The sequence below is a fragment of the Vicia villosa genome, linkage group LG2, assembly GCF_029867415.1.
Source record: "Vicia villosa cultivar HV-30 ecotype Madison, WI linkage group LG2, Vvil1.0, whole genome shotgun sequence".
NCBI lineage: Eukaryota > Viridiplantae > Streptophyta > Magnoliopsida > Fabales > Fabaceae > Vicia > Vicia villosa.
Genome location: NC_081181.1, coordinates 123,552,182 through 123,573,224, shown reverse-complemented (window position 1 = coordinate 123,573,224; position 21,043 = coordinate 123,552,182). Strand labels below are relative to the sequence as shown.

The window sequence follows — 21,043 nt, the reverse complement described above, 5'->3', positions numbered from 1 at the left end:
TTCACATATTTGAAAAAAATAATTTTTTCCTTAATGTTTTCACATATTTGAAAAAAATGATCGATAAATTTTTTTGTTATTCAATATTTAGATTAATAGTAAAATTGTTTCCATTTATAATAGTAATATTTTTTCTATATATAAAAGATAATTTTGTTATGATATTATTTATAAAAGTATTTGAATCAATAGTATAGTTGTTCCCCGTATAAATAAATATTTTAATCAACAATGTATTTTTTCTGCATAATTTTTTTGTTTGTTTTGACAATAATAAAAAATATTGGGAGAAGGAAAACTATTTTTTGGTGCATGTCAGAGTGAATTGATTGGGAAGAAGTAATGGAGTTGAGTCAAAAATAATAAAATAAAATCATGATTATCTTCAAAATTTTGAAAATATATGATGTCTCACATAAATGAAATATGAAACATTGAAAATCTATTGTAGAAAAACAAATTGAACAACCTGAAAAAGAAAATAGTAGTATATAAGTTAATATTTATCTAATAATAAAAATAACATTATAAACTAAGAAAACAAAAAAAAAACACAAAAATTATAAGCTGACAAATTAATATAAGAAAAACAACATAGATAACTTTTTTTTTTGTTGAAAACAAAAGAACAACTCTTCGAAAACAAATATAGATGAAAGGTTAGTATTAGAAATGGAGAGAACATAAATTAAAAGTAATATAATAATTCATGAGTTGCATACATTATTTTAAATATATATTTTTTATGTTCTTTAACTGTAAAAAAAATATAATAATTCATGAGTTGCATTAACTCCGATCTAAATAACCATATAATTAATCCTATATAGAAATTAGAATTTAACAAAGTGAATATAAACATTTTAGACTTAACATTTGAAACCTATGTGTTCAACACCAATATTCTTGGTCCATAATACCGAGCACTTACAAAAATGGAATAGCCAAGTGAATATAAACATCTTAGACTTGACATTTGAGGCTTATATGTTCGGCACTTAGACCATCTCCAATGGTAGTTCCTTCTAATAAGTTCTCCACCTAGACATGCCACATCATAGTACCATTGCATTGCAATGCAACTATGAAAAAATTGTGGTACCCAATCAAATTAGTTTATGAGGTAAAGTTGTGGGCCCAATAATAACTTTTTAGAATTATACAATTAAAATAAAAATTATAAAAATTATTTTAAGATGATGTGGCTAGTGGGACCCATAAAGAACCCAAAAACTTGGTCCATACTACTGAGCATATACAACATTTGAATTGGCAAGTGAATATAAACATCATAGGAACATTTTAGACATATATGTTCTACACCAAGTATCTAGATCCATTATACTGGGCACTTACAACATTAAAATGTAATAAAAAATGTTACTAAGAAAAATAAAAAGTGTTGGAAAACTAAAAATCTCAGGTGAACACTCCTGTACCCTTGAATTTAATTGGGTATCGATACCAACGTCTAATTAAATAGTAGAATTCATTGTCACACCATTTATTTATTTTATTTTATTTTTAAATAAATTAAAATTAAAATACAATTTATACTAAAGAGTGTTGTGTTTTATTTATGGCATCAGCGGTATTTATAGGCTGTGAGACTTTTAACAGCATACTATTACATTATTCATTTAATTTTTTCTCTGAATATTTGAATTCATGTCACTAATTTTTTTAAAATTGAAATTTAACTGAATAATTTCCCATTATATATATATAGAGAGAGAGAGAAAAGTCCAATGCACATTATATGTCATTATTAATTATAAGTTCATTCATTCAAAAACAAAAAGCTAATTAGATAACACTGGTTTTGATTAATAGTTATAAAAATACCATATATGATAAATGATACTTTGACATCAACAATTGAGTGTAGCAAAACCTACTATTCATATTCAAACTCAAACTTTACATGACTATACATGTAGTCTCATATATTAAAATGTGTATTGAACATTTCAATGAGTAGTCTCAAATTTTGCTTCCAGTGTTATTCCTTAATTATTTAATCACAAATAGGCTCCAGGCCATAAAGAATTATCAAGCAGGAACTATTAGTTATTTTGTGTGAAACTGATAGGTTCATTGGATACGTTTTTCTTTGTAACAAATAAGAAAAAAAGAGGACAAAATTATATGAGGCTTAGGACAGAAATTGGTGAAAAGAATGATTTGTTAATACATTACAGTGAAACAGTCAACAAAATAGGTTCATAATTGTAGCAGACATATTACAAATACCCAACCAAATACAAAAAATTGGGCTATGTAGGTTACATAAAATTACACAATACGTAGTGCAGCTATGACTTGTTTTTGAGAAACTCCACTTGAATCACAGTTTTGTTATGTTGGAGCCAAAAAGAATTTTTAGTTGCTGGACACAATCCTGGTTAAATTGCAGATTTTGTACCCCGTAATAAGATTAAAACGTTAACAAAAATTAAATGTATGTAATGTAATGGTATGTTGATAGGCAAAACTTATTACCTGCACTGATTAGGCTATGGCATTAATGATGACAGGAACCTGATGCATGGTAGGAACAATTGAAATGGTTAATTAACCACTTTGTCGACAAAGTCATGTATAAAGAAGTTCAGGCGTGGAAGTTTACCTGGTCTGAAATCGAAACTCATTGGGAGGTGGCATCCGTTAGCACATATGCCTGAGTGCAACGTAGGATGATAACAACGGACCCTTCCTTCAGTGACCAGGCAAGTTTTCAATGGAACGGCACGACGCCACATTTTCTAAGAGCTTCAATTTTCTGTTCTAGACTTCAAGTCCGACTTCAAATCATTAATATTCAAGTCACCAAATAACTTATCAATGGAAACCTTGACTTTGGAAACCATTTCTACTAATTGTTTGTGTTCTTTTAATGAAAGATTCTTCTCTTTGGAATATATCAGTTAGAAACTGCCTTGCTGCCATGAATGAAAGGTTGCCCTGAATGCTGCAACATTGATTCAAAGCAGGCTCGAAACATCGATCGAAACATTCAGCCTCAGGATACATATTACTTGATGCGATAGAATTCAAATGCAAAGCTACGTTATTTGATAAGCGAAGGAGCTGCGACCAACTGATAATCCCCTCAATCAATCATTCAAACAACTCCTTAATCGAATCGAACCTCCCCTAGACCCGACCAATGACACCTAATTCAGAATTAACTTGTTGATTTGAACTCTGCATATTGATACTTTGACCCAGACTTTGGTTTCTCATAATTAACAGCCGCACGCACCAGGACATGCCCGCTGATTCAAACACCATTGAGATAAGTAAAGAAAGTAATTATTACCAGATTTTTAATGGTTGTAATTAGTGGCTGCTACAATTCTTATTGTTATAATCAAAGAAAGCCATTTACTGATTTTTAAACAATTATTACCAGATAAATATCTCCACTGAGAGTTCCCACTGACATCCATTAATCTAGATTGTCTATTCTGCATATCTAGTTACAGCTGCTACAAATAAGTATTTTTCTACCTAACCAATGAACTCATTAGAAACTAATAAAACAATTATTAAACCACCATGACAGCAAAGTAATTGAAAAAAGTGAATACCTGAGCATTAGTTTTGGAAGCTGATTATATAACTACAAAGCAAAGATTTGAATCTCAGCAGCTTTCAATCCAGATAATCCAAATATAATCCTTAGTCTATGTGCCGCTTGCTTTGTTCAACAGCATAACAAATGAGGAAGTAGTAGTTAAAGGTAGCAGAACTATGAAATATAAATTAATACTTCAAAAGCAGTGCAAAACAAAACTTAAATTCAAAAGCAGTTCCTGAATTTCAGCACTAACCAAGCTCCAAAGGACGATCATCTTCATCAAGGATTAAAATAATAATATCAACCAAACTCACCGACATCACTACAGACACATTCACCCACAAAAATACAACAGTTCGTGTAATCCATTTCATATACTCATCAAAATCAACAAAAAAATGCTTATTAATAAATGGAAGATCCATCTCCAATCCAATATGCTCTAAAAGCTTACTAATAACTGCTTATAGAGATGACAATGCAATGGTTTGCATGGCAGAACTGGTCATTTGCTAATTTCTGGAAAACTGCAAGTTCAACATCGACTATCTTTTCAATAGAAAGTCTTAAGAAAACACCTCAAGGTTTATCCTAATTTTTCCTGTAAAATATAAAAGCATTTCTTCACCTAATTGATTCTCAACAACTAATATGTACTGAGAAACACTTACATATCTACGAAGAATAGTTAAGCATGGTTATCCTTGACTTTTGTCACTTTTTATTTAAGTTAATATGTAGAGAATGTAATCAGAAGAAGGAAACTAAACAAAATGTGTATTGACCCAGAAAAATGGATACCATAAATTTGTCTTTTTGAAAAATATCTTTTTGAAAAATTAAATAACTTGACTAAAATCATTGTTTCTATAAAAAAATTAAAAATTGTTAAATCAATGAGAAGAAATTTGAAATTTCTTTTCTATTATATACAAAGTAAGTGTTAAATTGGTTATTATTTATCCTTTAAATTTTGCATCTATTTTCCTTTATTAAAAAGAATTAAATTCATTCTCAACCTTTTTTATAAAATTTAAAATTATTCCTTAAAAAAGTAATTCAAAAAATTTAACAGTAAATGACTTTAATACTATATTCAAATTAAAAAAAAAAAGAATTTCAATTAAAGTATTTGAATTGTTTAAAGTACTAAATTTTTTATTAAAAATTCCAATTATTCATCCAAATGCATTATTGAAAGTTATGATTTTTTTTATCTGAAATAATAGCATAAGTGTAATTTGTGAAATGTGTATTAATAGTTTAGTAAAATGATCTATCAAAACACACTAGTGGTTCTAAATTCTTAAAATAGGATACTACACGAAAGTACAAGGATTTTTTAGTTCTAGAAAAGTGTAAATATAATTTACTTTTTAAGGAAAAAAGTACCATTCACACGCGCATACATGTGTATACAAATGTATCGCTGGCAACACAAGTACGAAGAAGTTTCGGCATTCATAATTTCGAGTCCAAATCTTCTCCATTTTTTAAGGAAATGGGGATCAACATTTATTTGTGTAACCGAATGAGATGTGGCAGAAAATAATATCAATGGTTAATATTATTTTTTATTTTTTTAGGTTTATAACCACCGGTTTAGTCCGGTTCGGGGGAACAGCTCTGGCATCAAGTGGGTCAAGCCCCCTCCCGATCGCAGTCGCGGGGGATCGAACCGTGGTTCTCCCTACCAAGTCCAGCGCCAATCACCACTGGACCAACTAACGATTGGTATGGTTAATATTATTTATTCACAAGGTAATTACAATAAAATATAACCTTTATATTTCATTGAGATTACCTGTGTAAAAATATTTCACTGAATCCCTAATTTTATTTTTCAGCAAACTCAACTCAAGAACAAACGCCAACTCCGTCCTCAAGCCCAAAATGTCTTTCGCAACGCCCTTTCTACCATGAACCAAAGCCCCTCCTCCACCAAAATCGAAGTCGATTATGGTTTGATTCATTGTTCTTCGGTATGGTTTCATTATCAGACTTCAGCCTCTTGGTCTTTATGTTGTTGGAGCGAAGCTGGTCGTAATTGAAACTTTCTTTTCTCTCACTGGAGGTTGCGTTTTTTATTTTAAGCTTGATACTTTGTGTCCGATTCGGTGGTGTGGAGGTTACAACTTGGAAATAGTCGGTTCTTCCGGACCTTCATAGCTACGCATTATTGTTTTGGATCTTCCTACCGAATTCCCTCTCTGTATCCAGCAGTGTCTTTATCATATTTTATCAAGCTTTGGGTGCTTGTGGTTCTGGTTGAGTGTTGCTCATCTAGTTTTGGTGTCTTTAATCTTTTTTTCGGCGTTCCGGTACTAAGTCAATAGTGCTAATCTGTATATCTATTAATTTCATATATGTATCTTTTAATTGTAATTCTACATTAGTGCAAACTTGATGCGTCTGAATGATAGTTATTGGTTTAGGTGAGCCTGGTTTTGTTGACTTGTTTGCTGCTAGTATAAATGGGCATGTCTTATTTATCTACTAGCTATTGGCATTAGTTGGAGTGTTATGTATTTTTCAGTTGTCTGTCTATTCCATATGTATGTGTATTCTTCTGTTGTGCAGGTAATTCACCCGACTTTGTGTACTCTTCTGTTATGCAAAAACACATGTACTGATAGCTGCTAATTTTTTTGTGCATTAGAGATAGTTACAACATGAAGACACAATAGAAAGAGCTCAGATAATCAAGGTTGAAGCAAAGAAAGAAACACACAATAGAAAGAGGCCAAAGAAAGAACCTTGAAGTAAAAGAAAGAACACAGTAGAAGCAAAAACAAAAAGAACAGAAAAAGGAATGTGCATTGATAGCAACTGATTTTGTTTTGTATTAGAAATAGTTAAAGAATTAAGAATTGTAATGAATTTTCTATCTCTAGTGAATTGTTCTTGTACTGAATGTATAATGTAAATATCTTTTGTACTTATCTACTGAAATTTAATAAAATGATTATGAGATTCAATTGTTTGATTTCAAATTTACCATTGCTTTTATCTAAAAGTTAATTAGAAAGTTAAATTAGTTCCAACAACTTAGTTTAAAGTTAACTACTAAAGCATAATATACTAATTCATGCTACAAAGTTAACTACAATTATAAACTACCACAAAGTTAAACTAGTTCCAGTAATTTGGTTCAAAAGACAATACTGTTATAAGATGTACCAAATTAATAGCAGCTTAGTCAAAAAGACAATATTGGTATAACATGTACCAAATTAATTAAAGCATAATACATGATGGTGAAAGAAGGAATTTACTCCTACTTAGTACAAAAGGCAGCCCTGCTATAAAAATTTGTACAAAATCTACAAAATGCAGTTCCAACTAATCCTACTAAACACAAAATGTAACCCTGCTATAAAGCATATACATGAGTCTTCCTTTACACAAAATCTACACAAAATGCAGATCCATTTTTTCTGCAAAAAGAGAGACTTTCACCCTATGTCTTCCTTTTCATGAGTCTTCTTCTTCAACAAAATACATCCTCAAAAAAATATATTCCTTTTCATAATTATATATAAATAGTTAAAAGAAGTTGTGCATCTCTATCATGGCAATTTGACTTCCACTTCCACTTTGGCTTTCATCTAAAATCACATGATCTGAAGATAGAGAAATTGAATTGTAGTCTTGTGGTTGCTGCCAATAATTAGGAAGGTTTAGTATTCTTGTATAAAAGATAGTTAAAAGTTATATTGTACACACGAATGAAATACTTGATTACCGTCAACAATTGAGTAAAAGTTTGATTTGAATGAAGGGCATACTCACTATCATTAGCTGCTGCTGATTTTTCCTGCATAATTGAAGTAACTTGTATTAAAAATATCAAGTATAAGTAACAAGTATTATAGTTAAGATATAAGAATAAACTTATGCATAATTACCAAATTTTCTTGAAGTTTTTTCTTTTTCCTTGATACATTTGCCTTTCTCTTTTTAGCCAATTTTTCATTCCAAGATTTGAGCCGTTTTTTACTCTTATACGGACATTCTTTCTTTTTTATTCCTTTTGCTTCCCCAAAACCAACAGGGTTCACATTGTTGTCAGATTCACCATTTGCAATTGATATGTTTATGTGATACATTCCAATTGATTCTCCTTCCATAGGCTTTTTAGCCAACATATCATTAATTATCCTATTGGACTCTTCATAAACTTTGGATAAAAAAATGTAAGTTTCATGAGATTCAGATGTTCTATTTGTTAGTTTAACCATTCGAGGACATAGCTCATTGTATCGCTTCATGAAGTGAGCTTTTATGTCCAAATCAATATGACGTCCTTTCCAATCTTGATTACTTCCCGACCTTGCTTCTGTTGTCCATCTCTTGAGTATATAGTGCGAAGGAATAAGCTTAATATTCATCGCATCCAAAACCTTCAACGCATGACTACATAAAATACCATGTGTCTCAAACTTACGACAATCACAAGAAACCTTTTAATCCTTTAAACTCCCTATTACTTTCCTCTCCTTGTTGTCATCATAATTTATAACAATATACAACCCGTCTTCCAAATTCTTTATACAAGTGTCTAGATAATCTTCATATTCTTCTTGAAATTCCTCAAATATTTTTGGAGTGTAAATGGTTCCCGCTTGAACAAGCATTTGAGCCTTCTTCAATTTCAACCTAGGCAATTTATGTCTTGACTCATAATCGGCTTCTGACTCATTGTTTCGTTTTCCATTTACAACTCTTTCAAAATGTGTGAAAAATTGAACCAAATTTAAATCTGACTTCAAATGATTTTTTAAATCAACATTAAAGCTCTCACTTAATTGAGTAGATCTCATACCTGCGGTGAAAGTTTTTCGGACATACGCCCATGCCCATTTTTCCTTCACTCGAAAAATTGAATGTAGCCAAGAGTCATCAGAAACATTATGCTCAAGAAGTAAAGCATTCCACGCATTCAGAAATTCTTCTTCTTCTTCTTCATGTAGATCAATGCATGCTTCAAAATCTAAGGAAAAATGTGAACTTTTTTGGTATAGATGGTTTACATGCCTTAGGGCATTTTCTCTTATATGCCAAGTGCATAATCCATGAAATGTTTGAGGCATAACTAGAGAAATAGCCTTAGCCATTGCTGCATTTTGATCTATTAAAATAGTTTTAGGCATTTTTCCACTCATAGCTTTGAGAAAAGTTTCAAATAACCATTGAAAAGAAGGAATTGTTTCATCATAGAGCAATGTTGCCCCAAAAACAACTGTTTGTCTAAAATTATTCAATCCAACAAATACTCCCAATGGTCGATAATCCTTGTTTGTCTTGTAAGTTGTATCAAAAGTGATGACATCGCCAAAATATCCATAATCATTTATCATCTGTGCATCAGCCCAAAATATATTTGTTATTTGCTCTTCAACATCCATTTGAAATTCATAAAAGAATGAAGGATTTTCACTTTGTCCTTTGAAATACATCAACAATGCTCCCACTTCACCATATCTTAATGAATGATTCCTTTTAGTTCGAAGATAATTTTGATGGTCTTGTCTTGTATAACCAACAATGTCTATTCCTCCAACTTGCTTTGAGACATACTCATGAAAATCTTTTGGTTTTAGTCCTGATGCATCAGCCAACATATTTTGTGACGCTTGTACCTCAGATATGTGCCGATAAGAGCGAATCATATGAACATACCCCGGTGGTTGAAGAGGGTGATTATGTTCAAATACAAAGTCAACAACCTTGTATTTTCCAACTTTTCTATCAAGTGAAATAACCATTCGTGCTTTACACCCTGTTCTTGTTTCTGCTCTAGACAGTTTTGTCATGTGGTCTCGTTTGTCGATGCCCCGTTTTCCCTCTTTAAAGCATGAGAATCTTCTTGAAGTCAGAATTCCATCTATTTTGCTTTTATTACCATATTCTCGACGAATACCAAATCCAATTATCCTACTATACTCATTATATTATTCATAGGCAACTGCCTCTGATTCAAACTCCATTTCCAAATGTGGTGCATGATCAATTAAATTATCTTCACTATTTAGCAAAATACTTTCATGGATATTGTTGACCCATTGAACCACACCTTCAAGAGTTGAAATTGATAACTCATTTGGGGCTTCTGATGAAAAAAATAGATTCCATGTGTTAAATATATAAATTCAAATATACTTTTGTATATTAATTAACAGAGGAACGTTTTTGAAAAAAAAAATTATAGAATAATTTTTCACTTATCTTGAATTCTAATAAAAATCCTTAATGTTCTTACCTATGAACTGAGAAGGAGGCGGATTGCAAGAAGCTTTCTCCATTTGCACCAAACTCACAGAATGCCTACACAACCACACGAGACCGTAACCACGATATAACACAGAAGTGAGATAAATGTTACTATTAAGAAGTGAATGAAATTGTAAACAAGAATGACAGATGATTATGAAAATTATGCTGTGATGTGGTTTCTGGTTGGTGTGATTTTGATTAATATGTTTGAAGAAGATGCCATTGTTATGGATTTGGTGTTCTCCAATTTTTTCGCTCCAAAACTGTTTCAGGAAAATGCTTTCTTCCCTCTAATATTGATATTACATTTTATTTATTAAACATAAAATAGTAACAATAATCTTCACCATTAATATCATTTTATGCCACGTGTCATTCAATTAGACAAAGAAATGTTGATCTCAATTTTCTATGAAAATGGAGATGATTTGGACTCCATAATTTCATATGGATAGGAGTCAACAACGGCGCGTCAAGTTTCGATACTTCCTTTATGACTGCTTGCCTGCATACTTCCAAGTTCTGACACAGGGGAATGTTTTGGAATTTTTTTTCAAAAATAATCAACTTTTTTTAAATTTAATTTTCAAAATAACTATTTTTTCCAACTATATATTAAATACGCAGATTATCGAGATAAATTTACTATTTTAAAATGCTTAACCATTGCCCTGAGGGCACTAGTTAGCATTTCCCATATTAAAAATGTTTCAAAGAAAAAAGTGACGACTGCACCACCAATGCGCCGGTTTAAATGAAGTCAATGTTATAGGACAAAGAGGAGGCGCCAATATGTCCGATGTCTATAAGTATTATCATTTTTTTATAAATAGGTCATTCATTCTCCATCATTTTCACACTGTTCTCATTTTTTTTAAAGTTTTTCTTATTTTTTACATGATTATTAAAAGAAATGAGTATTGTTTGTTGTTTTCAAGCCTCCGAAGAAGATGTGTTTTTGAAACATCTAGAGTTTCGAGCATCTTGAGAAGAGCTTGATCCATATTAGACAGAGAGATTAAAGATGATAAAAAAATTAGAAGAATTTATAGGCTTGTTTCGACCTTCTCAATGGCGAGTGAGAATAACGAAGCATAGCGTGCGAGGGAGTCAGTTAAAATTGACGGTAATGTTTGTATTCAATGTGTACAATATGTATGCACTCTTAGATATGTTGTAGTTTGTGTTGTTGTTTTAGGCGTGCTTGTGTTCGTTTTGTTGTAACCGAAAGTTGTATTCAATATTAAATTTCTTTATTACAAAAAAATTGCATATCTAAGAGTGCATATAATAATAATAATTATATTATGGAACTTGTTCCAAGAATGGGACAACGTTTTTGTGTGTGTCCTGGCTGACGACATATACCACATAAAATTACCATTTTGTCAGTCGTATCCATTTCAATTCTAATACGCATGTTGTTAGAGCGGTCATTTTTCTTCCCTCGTATATTTTTGTCTTGCCATATTATGTCCCCATGATATGTATGCCAATATTACTCCTTTTCTACCATCGGAAAGCTATTATTGTACACATTGAATACATTTATGACTTTGTAAACGACTGATAGATGCTTGGAAGCGTCCTAGCGAGCATAAGAACACACACCACAATGACATGAGAACAAGGCATGCAGAAGGCTTGAAACTTTCCGTAGTGGCACCAACCTCTATTTAGTTTGACCCGATAGTATCCCTTTGGCCTCCCCTCATTATGGTCCATTGTCTCCTCTATACTAAAAGTGTGTCTATGACAATTAAATATTATAACCGCATGTGCGTTTGCTTTGACAGTTTCCCCCTTCATTAATTTCATGCAACTTCCACTAACCAACTTCCTTGATTCTAACACTGAACTTCACTTTGAATCTTTGGTCGCGAACACGGATCCTAACCTAAAATAGATTGCTTTCATCAACGCGGTTATGGGTAGGTTTCTAATTCCTTTGAAGATAGAGTTCATTGATTCTACAATTTTTTTGTCATGTGGACTTATAGTTGACCATTGTTAAATGCCATGGTCCAATTCTCCACTGGAATATTATCGATCCACCTCAATGCATCCATATTTAACATTCTGATCTACTCGCGGTATTGTTGAAATGATGGTTGGGTTAACGCATACTCTACATTCACCAATTTTTCCGAAGAGTCTTGTCTTTGATCTCTCGTATGAAGTTTTGTGCAATATGTAATGCTATAGACACGCGTAGAAGGAAGAGCTTTCCAACTATTACCAGGATTATTGTATCCACTCTCAATAGATGCATGTCTGCTTGAAATTAAACAGAGGTTGGATTACGGAGCAACATGTTTTTTGGAGATTCTTGAGAAAGAAACTCCAACTGATAACACGATTTTATATCGTATATTTAGCCTAAAATCCATAGATATTTATAGCATTTTCCGTTTATTATGTTAATTTATTGTGATATTACGCGTGTATTTGTTTTGTTTCAGGTTTTACACTTCAATTACGTCTATTTGCGAAAAGGAAAGAAAATCGAGCTTAAATGACCAATATTTATGCTTAAAAGACGAAAAGGAGTGCTGAAATGAAAGAAGGGTGCAATTAGGATCCAAAAGGCCCATAAGAGCAATCCAGCCCACGAAGGAAAGCAACCAAGGCCACACTAGTAAGCAGAGACGCACGTCTCTGCCACCTCAGCAAAGGGGAGACGCACGTCTCCACCTCCCTAAAGAATCTCCACTTGAGACGCACGTCTCAAGTCAGTCAGCTGCCTCCCTGAAGAATTGGAGACGCACGTCTCCAAGTCCCAGTCAGAAAAAGGTCCCTCAATTCACGGATTCCAACTGCAAATCCCCTCCTATAAATAGGACCTGCTATCTCACTTCAATCAGTCCGATTTCCTGCCAACGAAGTGCTGCCGAAATTGTACCGCGAACCGCTTTTCATTATTCTGTTTTCATTCAACCGTTTATTTTCTCACAACGATTTCTACACTGGAAATTGTTGTGAACTTTTCGTAGATCTAGCCTTACGTTAGATTTATCGTTTTAATTCCTTGTTTTTATTTTCTGCCATTTAAATTCCGAAGAACGATCCAGCCAAGCTGTGGTGGAAGTTCGAGTACTTCAAGATTCAATTTAATTCAGATTTATTTTAATTCAGGTTTATTATTTACCGCTTTTATTTATATTATTATTGCATGATATATTATATGCCAATTAATATGCCTATTAATATGAACCAAATTTATTTATGCATGTTTAACCATATTAATATGTCTCGCTAAATTACTAAAGGTGTCGGTATGTAAAGTAAGTTAACCGTAGGGATCCGAAATAAATTGGCTTAAATTATGTTTTATTAATTATCACTTATTTTTGGTTTATATGTCTAGTTTAATTAGTAAGTCTTAAAACCAATAGAGCGAAAGTTTGAGGGCTTAAGACGGTCAAAGGTTAAAACCAATAGAGCGAAAGTTTGAGGTCTTTAACTGGATAGTAGACATAGGACATTAGTTTTAAGGATGGCGAAAGCGTATTAAAACTAATTGGGACTTATTTATTTCCAAAAATTGTTTTTACACTCGAGCGGGATGGCGAAAGCGTACGTTAGGGATATTAGCTTGCTCCGAGTCAACAGAGCGAAAGTTTGAGATTAGGAGATTTAAATAGATAACAACCTCATAAAATAGGCATTTTATTAATTACATTGTTTCCAAAAAGCTCTTCTAAAATCTAATGGGATGGCGAAAGCGTACATTAGGATTAGGATAGTAGTCTGACTCAACAGAGCGAAAGTTTGAGACGAGGATTTTTAATCAATTGAATTAGTAAAGATTTTTAATTTGATTATGCAAAAGCCAATGGACCTTCGGATTTCCTGTAGTTAAACGAAATACATACTGATACCTGTCTTTTATTATTATTCTTTTTTATTTTCTCACAATCACTTGTCCCTTAGGAACAATCGAAATTTTAGTACTCCTAGCTTTACATAGTAACCTTAGATAACGGTAGATCGATCCATAGTCCCTGTGGATTCGATATCTTTTAAAACTACACGACACGACTGTGCACTTGCAGTTATCAGATTTACAGACACGTAAAGTCGCGATCAAGTTTTTGGCGCCGTTGCCGGGGACTATTTAAGTCGATATCGTAACTCACTGTTACACCGTAGAGACTAGGACAATTCTTCCCTTTCTTTTTGAACGATTGTATGCCAAATACTCGTTCAGAAGGAGGAGACTTAATACAACGAATTAACGAGATCGAACGTTTCATTAACGTCAAACGTCGAGCTCGCAATCTTCCCGAAGTAGCAGAAATTCCGATTAATCAGGAATTGATTTTTACTGATCAAATCAATCAAATTACCCCGAAGTTAGAGATGGCTGCTATTCGTCCTCTTAGAGACTATGTCGCTCCTTCGCACGCTCAACCGCATTCAAGCATCGCACCACCTGCGATTGAAGCGAACAATTTCGAACTAAAACCTTCACGGGTCCAAGCTGTTCAACAGAATCAATTCTCTGGAAGCCCTGTAGACGACCCCAATCTCCATTTATCCGTGTTTGTGCAATACGCCGACACTATCAAAGCCAACAACGTTAGTTCCGAAGCTATTCGATTACGCCTTTTCCCTTTCTCCTTGAGAGATAGAGCGAGAGCGTGGCTTCAATCCCTGCCTTCCAATTCCATAACTACGTGGGACGAATTGAAGAGAGTATTCTTAGCGAGATATTTTTCGCCTAGCAAAACTGCTATGCTTAGAGGTCAAATCAACGGATTTACCTAGAAAGATAACGAATCACTCTTCGAAGCTTGGGAACGTTACAAGGACATGCTTAGAATATGCCCTCATCATGGACTCGAACCATGGCCGATCATCCATACTTTCTATGGTGGTCTCCTATATAACACTAAAATGACTATAGATGCCGCTGCTGGCGGAGCATTAATGGACAAACCCCATGATGAAGCATACAAACTCATAGAGAACATGGCACAAAACCATTACCAATGGGGTGGAGAACGAGCTGCTCTAGAGAAAGCACAAACCAAAGGAGGAATGTACGAAATAAGTGGTATAGACCGCGTTAACGCTAAAGTAGACGCTTTAACTCAAAAGATCGAGAATTTAACCATCACTCCTTCAGCCACCGCTGCCGCTGTAGCACCTAACTGCGAGATTTGTGGATTGACTGGGCATGTAGTTGCTGAATGCCAACTCTTGACTGGAGTCCCATCTGATCAAGTAAATTACGCTCAAGGAAACCCTTATTCTAACACGTACAACCCTGGATGGAAAAACCACCCGAACTTTTCTTATAAGAACAACAATGCGTTGTACGCGCCTGGACAAGCACCTGCTGTACCATCTGGCTACCAAAAAGCGCCTGTAGCTGCTCAAAACACCCCTAGGAAGTCGAACCTAGAAATCATGATGGAGAACTTCATAGCTTCCCAACAACAAACCAATAAAGACTTCCTGAATCAAAACATCCACAATAGCGAGCAACTAAAACAACTATCGAACAAAGTAGATGCTTTAGCTACGCATAACAAAATGTTAGAAACTCAAATCTCACAAGTGGCTCAACAACAAGCACCTACTGCTGCCCCTGCTGGCACGTTTCCTGCTCAACCACAACCTAATCCTAAAGGACATGCGAACGCGATAACACTACGAAGTGGAACGAATTACGATGGACCCATAGATCCTAGAACCCAAAACGTACCCATGTCACAACAAGAGCCAAAGGAAACCCAAAAGAAAACAACTGACGAACAAACTACTAAGACTGATGAGAACAATAACGAAGTGGAACCCGAAAAGGAGAAACCTTATGTTCCACCACCACCTTATAAGCCACCAATTCCTTACCCTCAGAGATTAGCTAAATCAAAAACCGAAGCGCAATTTAAAAGATTTGTAGAACTTCTGAAGCAATTAAACATAACCATACCATTCACAGAAGCCATAACTGAAATGCCTTCGTACGCTAAGTTCTTAAAAGAAATCTTATCAAACAAAAAGAAACTCGAGGATAACGAAACTATAACGCTTACCGCTGAATGTAGCGCTATCATCCAAAACAATATGCCTCCAAAACTGAAAGACCCTGGTAGTTTCTCTATACCCTGCGTAATAGGTAAAACCATTATAGAGAAAGCCTTGTGCGATTTAGGAGCTAGTGTTAGTTTGATGCCTCTCTCAACCTGTAAGAAACTAAATCTAGGTGAGCTTAAAGCAACAAGAATGTCTCTTCAACTAGCAGACCGTTCAGTTAAGTACCCTGTAGGAATGTTAGAGAATATCCCTGTTCGTGTAGGTCAATTCTACATCCCGACTGATTTCATCATTATGGATATCCAAGAAGATTCTAACATCCCAATCATATTAGGAAGACCATTCTTAGCAACCGCTGGTGCAATTATAGACGTAAAACGAGGAAAGCTTACTTTTGAAGTAGGAGAAGAGAAAATAGAATTTATACTTTCCCAATTCCTAAAAGCACCTTCTATAATTGACACATGCTGTTCTGCTGACATAATCGACGAGTGTGTTCATGAAATAAAATCCGAACCAAATACGGAAACTGACATCCTAAGAATTCCTATGCCGCCAATTTTTGAAGATGACAACTGGCGTGAGGAATATCAAGATAACCACCTGAGTGAATGCTTAGCTTTAACTCCTGATCCTATACCTGGACCTAAGAAACCTGCTATAGAGCTGAAGACACTTCCTACCGATCTTAGATATGAGTTTCTAGACGAAGAACTAAACCGAGCAGTAATAGTGAACGCCAACTTAGGACGAAGCGAGACTGAAAAATTACTTAATGTCCTAAGAAAATACCCTACCGCTTTAGGATACAACATATCAGATCTGAAAGGTATAAGCCCTTCTCTGTGTATGCACCGCATTATGCTCGAAGACGATAGTAAAACCTCTAGGGAACATCAAAGGCGAATAAATCCTATTATGAGCGATGTGGTTAAAAAGGAAATCCAAAAACTGCTAGAAGCCGGAATAATATATCCTATATCCGATAGTAAATGGGTTAGTCCTGTTCACGTCGTACCAAAGAAAGGAGGAGTCACTGTAATCACTAATGCAAAAGGAGAATCTGTAGCACAACGTACCCAAACTGGATGGAGAATGTGCATTGACTATAGGAAGTTAAACAAAGCTACCCGAAAAGACCATTTCCCTTTACCTTTCATAGATCAAATGCTTGAACGCCTAGCTAAACACTCACATTTTTGTTATCTGGATGGATACTCCGGATTTTTCCAAATTCCTATCCACCCTGACGACCAAGAGAAGACCACATTTACCTGTCCTTATGGTACATTCGCCTATAGACGAATGCCTTTTGGACTCTGCAATGCACCCGCGACCTTCCAAAGATGCATGATGGCAATATTTGCCGACTTCCTAGATGGAATAATGGAGGTCTTTATGGACGACTTCTCTGTCTGTGGAGGAAGTTTTGAAACATGTTTAGCGAACCTTGAGCTGGTACTTAAACGATGCGTAAGCGTAAACCTAGTCCTTAATTGGGAAAAATGCCATTTCATGGTTCGACAAGGAATTGTACTTGGACACATCGTATCCGATAGAGGAATCAAAGTTGATAAAGCAAAAATCGAAATTATCGAAAACCTTCTAGGACACGCTGGTTTTTACCGACGTTTCATTAAGGATTTCTCTAAAATAACCAAACCCTTAACTGAATTACTCATGAAAGACGCCGAATTTATTTTCACCGATAAATGCACTGAAGCATTTCAAACACTTAAACGAGCATTAATCTCTGCGCCAATTATGCAACCTCCCGACTGGAATGAGCCTTTCGAAATAATGTGTGACGCAAGTGATTATGCTGTAGGAGCTGTTCTAGGACAAAGAAAGGATAAGAAACTACATGTCATATACTATGCAAGTAGAACCTTAGACGAAGCTCAAATGAATTATGCCACGACAGAAAAAGAATTATTAGCTGTCGTATTCGCATTAGACAAGTTCCGTTCTTACCTGGTAGGAGCCAAAATAATCATATACACTGATCACGCCGCCATTAGGTACCTCCTAACCAAAAAGGACGCCAAACCAAGACTTTTGAGATGGATCTTGTTACTACAAGAGTTCGACCTGGAAATTAAAGATAAAAAGGGCACTGAAAACGTCGTAGCAGATCATCTCTCTCGATTGGAAAATCTAAAACCCGAAGAAGTACCAATTGACGACGATTTCCCTTATGAAAGACTCATCGCTCAATTTGAAGCAAATGAATTTGAACCATACCATCCAAACACCAAAACCAACATATTAGCTGAAATAGCTGTAGCCCGATCTAACACACCTTGGTATGCAGATTTCGTAAACTACCTAGCTGCTGGTGTGCTGCCTCCTGATTTAAGTTATCAACAGAAGAAGAAATTCTTCCATGACCTAAAACATTACTATTGGTACGACCCACTCTTGTTCAAAAGAGGCCCCGATGGAATCTTTAGACGTTGTGTACCCGAAGAAGAAATAGGAAGCATAATCACACACTGCCATTCTGCACCGTGTGGAGGACACCATAGCACATCTAGAACCTGCGCCAAAATCCTTCAATCTGGACTTTTCTGGCCTAACCTGTGGAAAGACGTTTACTTTGCTGTAATAAACTGTGATAGATGCCAACGAACCGGAAATATTTCGAGACGTGATGAAATGCCTCAAAAAGGCATTCTTGAAGTAGAAATATTTGACGTCTGGGGGATAGACTTTATGGGTCCATTCCCATCGTCGTTTGGAAATCAATATATACTCGTAGCCGTCGACTATGTTTCAAAATGGATAGAAGCTATCGCCTCTCCTACAAACGATACACGAGTCGTCACTAAACTCTTTAAAAACGTCATCTTTCCTAGGTTCGGTGTACCAAGATTGGTAATTAGTGATGGTGGTTCCCATTTCATTTCAAGAATACTTGAGAAACTCCTTCGAAAATATGGAGTAAATCATCGAATAGCCACACCATACCATCCACAAACAAGCGGTCAAGTAGAAGTATCTAACCGCGAAATAAAACAAATATTGGAGAAAACTGTTGCTATATCAAGGAAAGATTGGTCAACCAAGCTAAACGAAGCTTTATGGGCTTATAGGACAGCTTTCAAAACTCCAATAGGAACTACCCCATTCAAACTCGTTTATGGAAAATCATGCCACCTACCGGTAGAGTTAGAACATAAAGCCTACTGGGCTATTAAGAACTTAAACCTAAACTACACTGCCGCTGGCGAGAAACGACTTCTAGACATAAACGAATTAGAAGAATTTAGACAAGACGCTTACGAAAACGCCAAAATCTATAAAGAGCGAACGAAAAAATGGCACGACAAGCGTATATCTAGGAAAAATTTTAGCATAGGCGATAAAGTGCTTTTATTTAATTCTAGACTAAAATTATTTCCTGGCAAGTTACGATCTAGATGGTCTGGCCCTTTCGAAATAACTAACATATTTCCGAGTGGAGCAATAGAAATCAAAGGAGAAACCGTCAAACCTTTTGTCGTAAATGGGCAACGTCTTAAGTATTACCATCATCTCGAATACGATGAAAACATCGAAATTTTTAAACTTGACGAACTGCCCGCTCTTTCGAAAAAATAGTTTTCTATTTTAAAATCGTCGAGCTTGCGACATTAAACAAAGCGCTTGGTGGGAGACAACCCACATTTATTTATTCTTTTTATTTTTATTTTATTTTAATTTTAAAATTTTAATTTTTAATTTTCATTTAACTATTCTATTTTTAATCATTCTAGATTTTAATTTTCTTATTATTTTTCATACATCTTATAATAACTATTATAATTATAGCCGCTTTCTTCATTCGAGAAAATACTTCCTTTTTATAATTATAATTATTATTATAACTTGTTTTATTTAATTTTATTTTTAAAATTAACACTAGCCTAGTTCTAACTTAATCTCAATATTTTCAACTTCTAGGTTTTTCATTTAATTACTAACTACGATGCAAGAAGTTGACAATATGGAAGTTGTGTTCCGTGGTAGAGGACAAGAAGCAAGATTTAACAAGCTGGCTGAAAGACACATGGAATTGACTTGCTATCCTCACCAACCAACTATGGTGAAGCTTGGTATCGAAGAAAGCATCCTACACCTGCTTAACCAAATCGGTTGGACTGGTTCTCACTTGTTCCGCAAGTTTAGCACTTATCGGAAGCTCACCCTGGAATTCTTGAGCTCCCTGACCTATCTTCCAAACTGTGGACAAGGGCTGAAAAAAGGAGTTATTCTCTTTAGACTCTTTGGTATGGAGTTTAATTTCTGCATCCGAGACTTTGCTGAAATGTTAGAACTACCTCATGGACCTGATGCATACGCCCAAGTAGCTGAAGAAAATCTTCCATACTGGGAGTTGGAAAAATACTGGGGAAAGATCACTGGAAACGACAACCCTGAAGAGAATGAATTTCAATCTGAGAACATCCACAATCCTGCTTTCCGCTACTTTCACAAGATCCTCGCTCACTATATTTTTGGCAAGCCTGATAATGTCACTGAAGTTACTAGAGAAGAGCTGTTCATCATGTTTTGTACATCTCAGAATCGCCCGGTCAATGCCATCGCATTCATGCTAACAAACTTCGAACGCATCACGCAAGACGAAGTTTCACCCATTAGGATCGGCGGATTCGTCACTATGATTGCTAATGCCATAGGAATGAGAGTGCCTTTGCTTAGATTGACACCTTTTGGTACCCATACCTCTATGGACATCAATTTCTGCTTTAATCGAGGTATCATCGGTAACCTTGGACCTGATCGTTTTGAATTGCTCATTGACAACAAAGTTTGGTATCAGTTCACCTTACCGAATCCTAGGACGAGTGTGCACAACCCTACCAACTGGCTTTACTATGGTCAGATTCCTGAGAGAGAGCCATCACCTGAAACTCCTCAAGCTTATGAACATTTTGATGAGGAAATGCCTGCATCTGAATCTGAACCTGAAACACCTCCTGGTTATTATGAACCTCTTCCTGTTGATGAACCCATTCCTGATTACGAACCTCTTCCTATTGATGAACCTATATCTGAGTATGAGCCTGAAACTCGTTCTGAAAATTCTGTTGATGACTACACTGTTGATATGACTGATGTCGAGGTCGAGCAACA

General features: G+C 34.9%; 1 long non-coding RNA gene, 1 other non-coding gene and 1 pseudogene across 2 annotated transcripts; all 3 read right to left on the bottom strand.

Moving 5' to 3' along the window:
* Positions 1-2,173: 2,173 nt before the first annotated feature.
* Positions 2,174-4,373, bottom strand: LOC131646724 (uncharacterized). Its single transcript, XR_009297612.1, has 5 exons — positions 3,594-4,373; positions 3,413-3,513; positions 2,630-3,278; positions 2,503-2,541; positions 2,174-2,401 (listed from the first exon to the last, which is right to left on the bottom strand). It is a non-coding gene; the product is annotated as an uncharacterized LOC131646724 (long non-coding RNA).
* A 2,756-nt stretch (positions 4,374-7,129) lies between these two features.
* LOC131649919 (protein FAR1-RELATED SEQUENCE 5-like) overlaps positions 7,130-21,043 on the bottom strand; it is a 47,618-nt pseudogene continuing 33,704 nt past the window's right edge.
* LOC131654365 (small nucleolar RNA R71) lies at positions 14,597-14,703 on the bottom strand. Its single transcript, XR_009299406.1, has one exon. It is a non-coding gene; the product is annotated as a small nucleolar RNA R71 (small nucleolar RNA).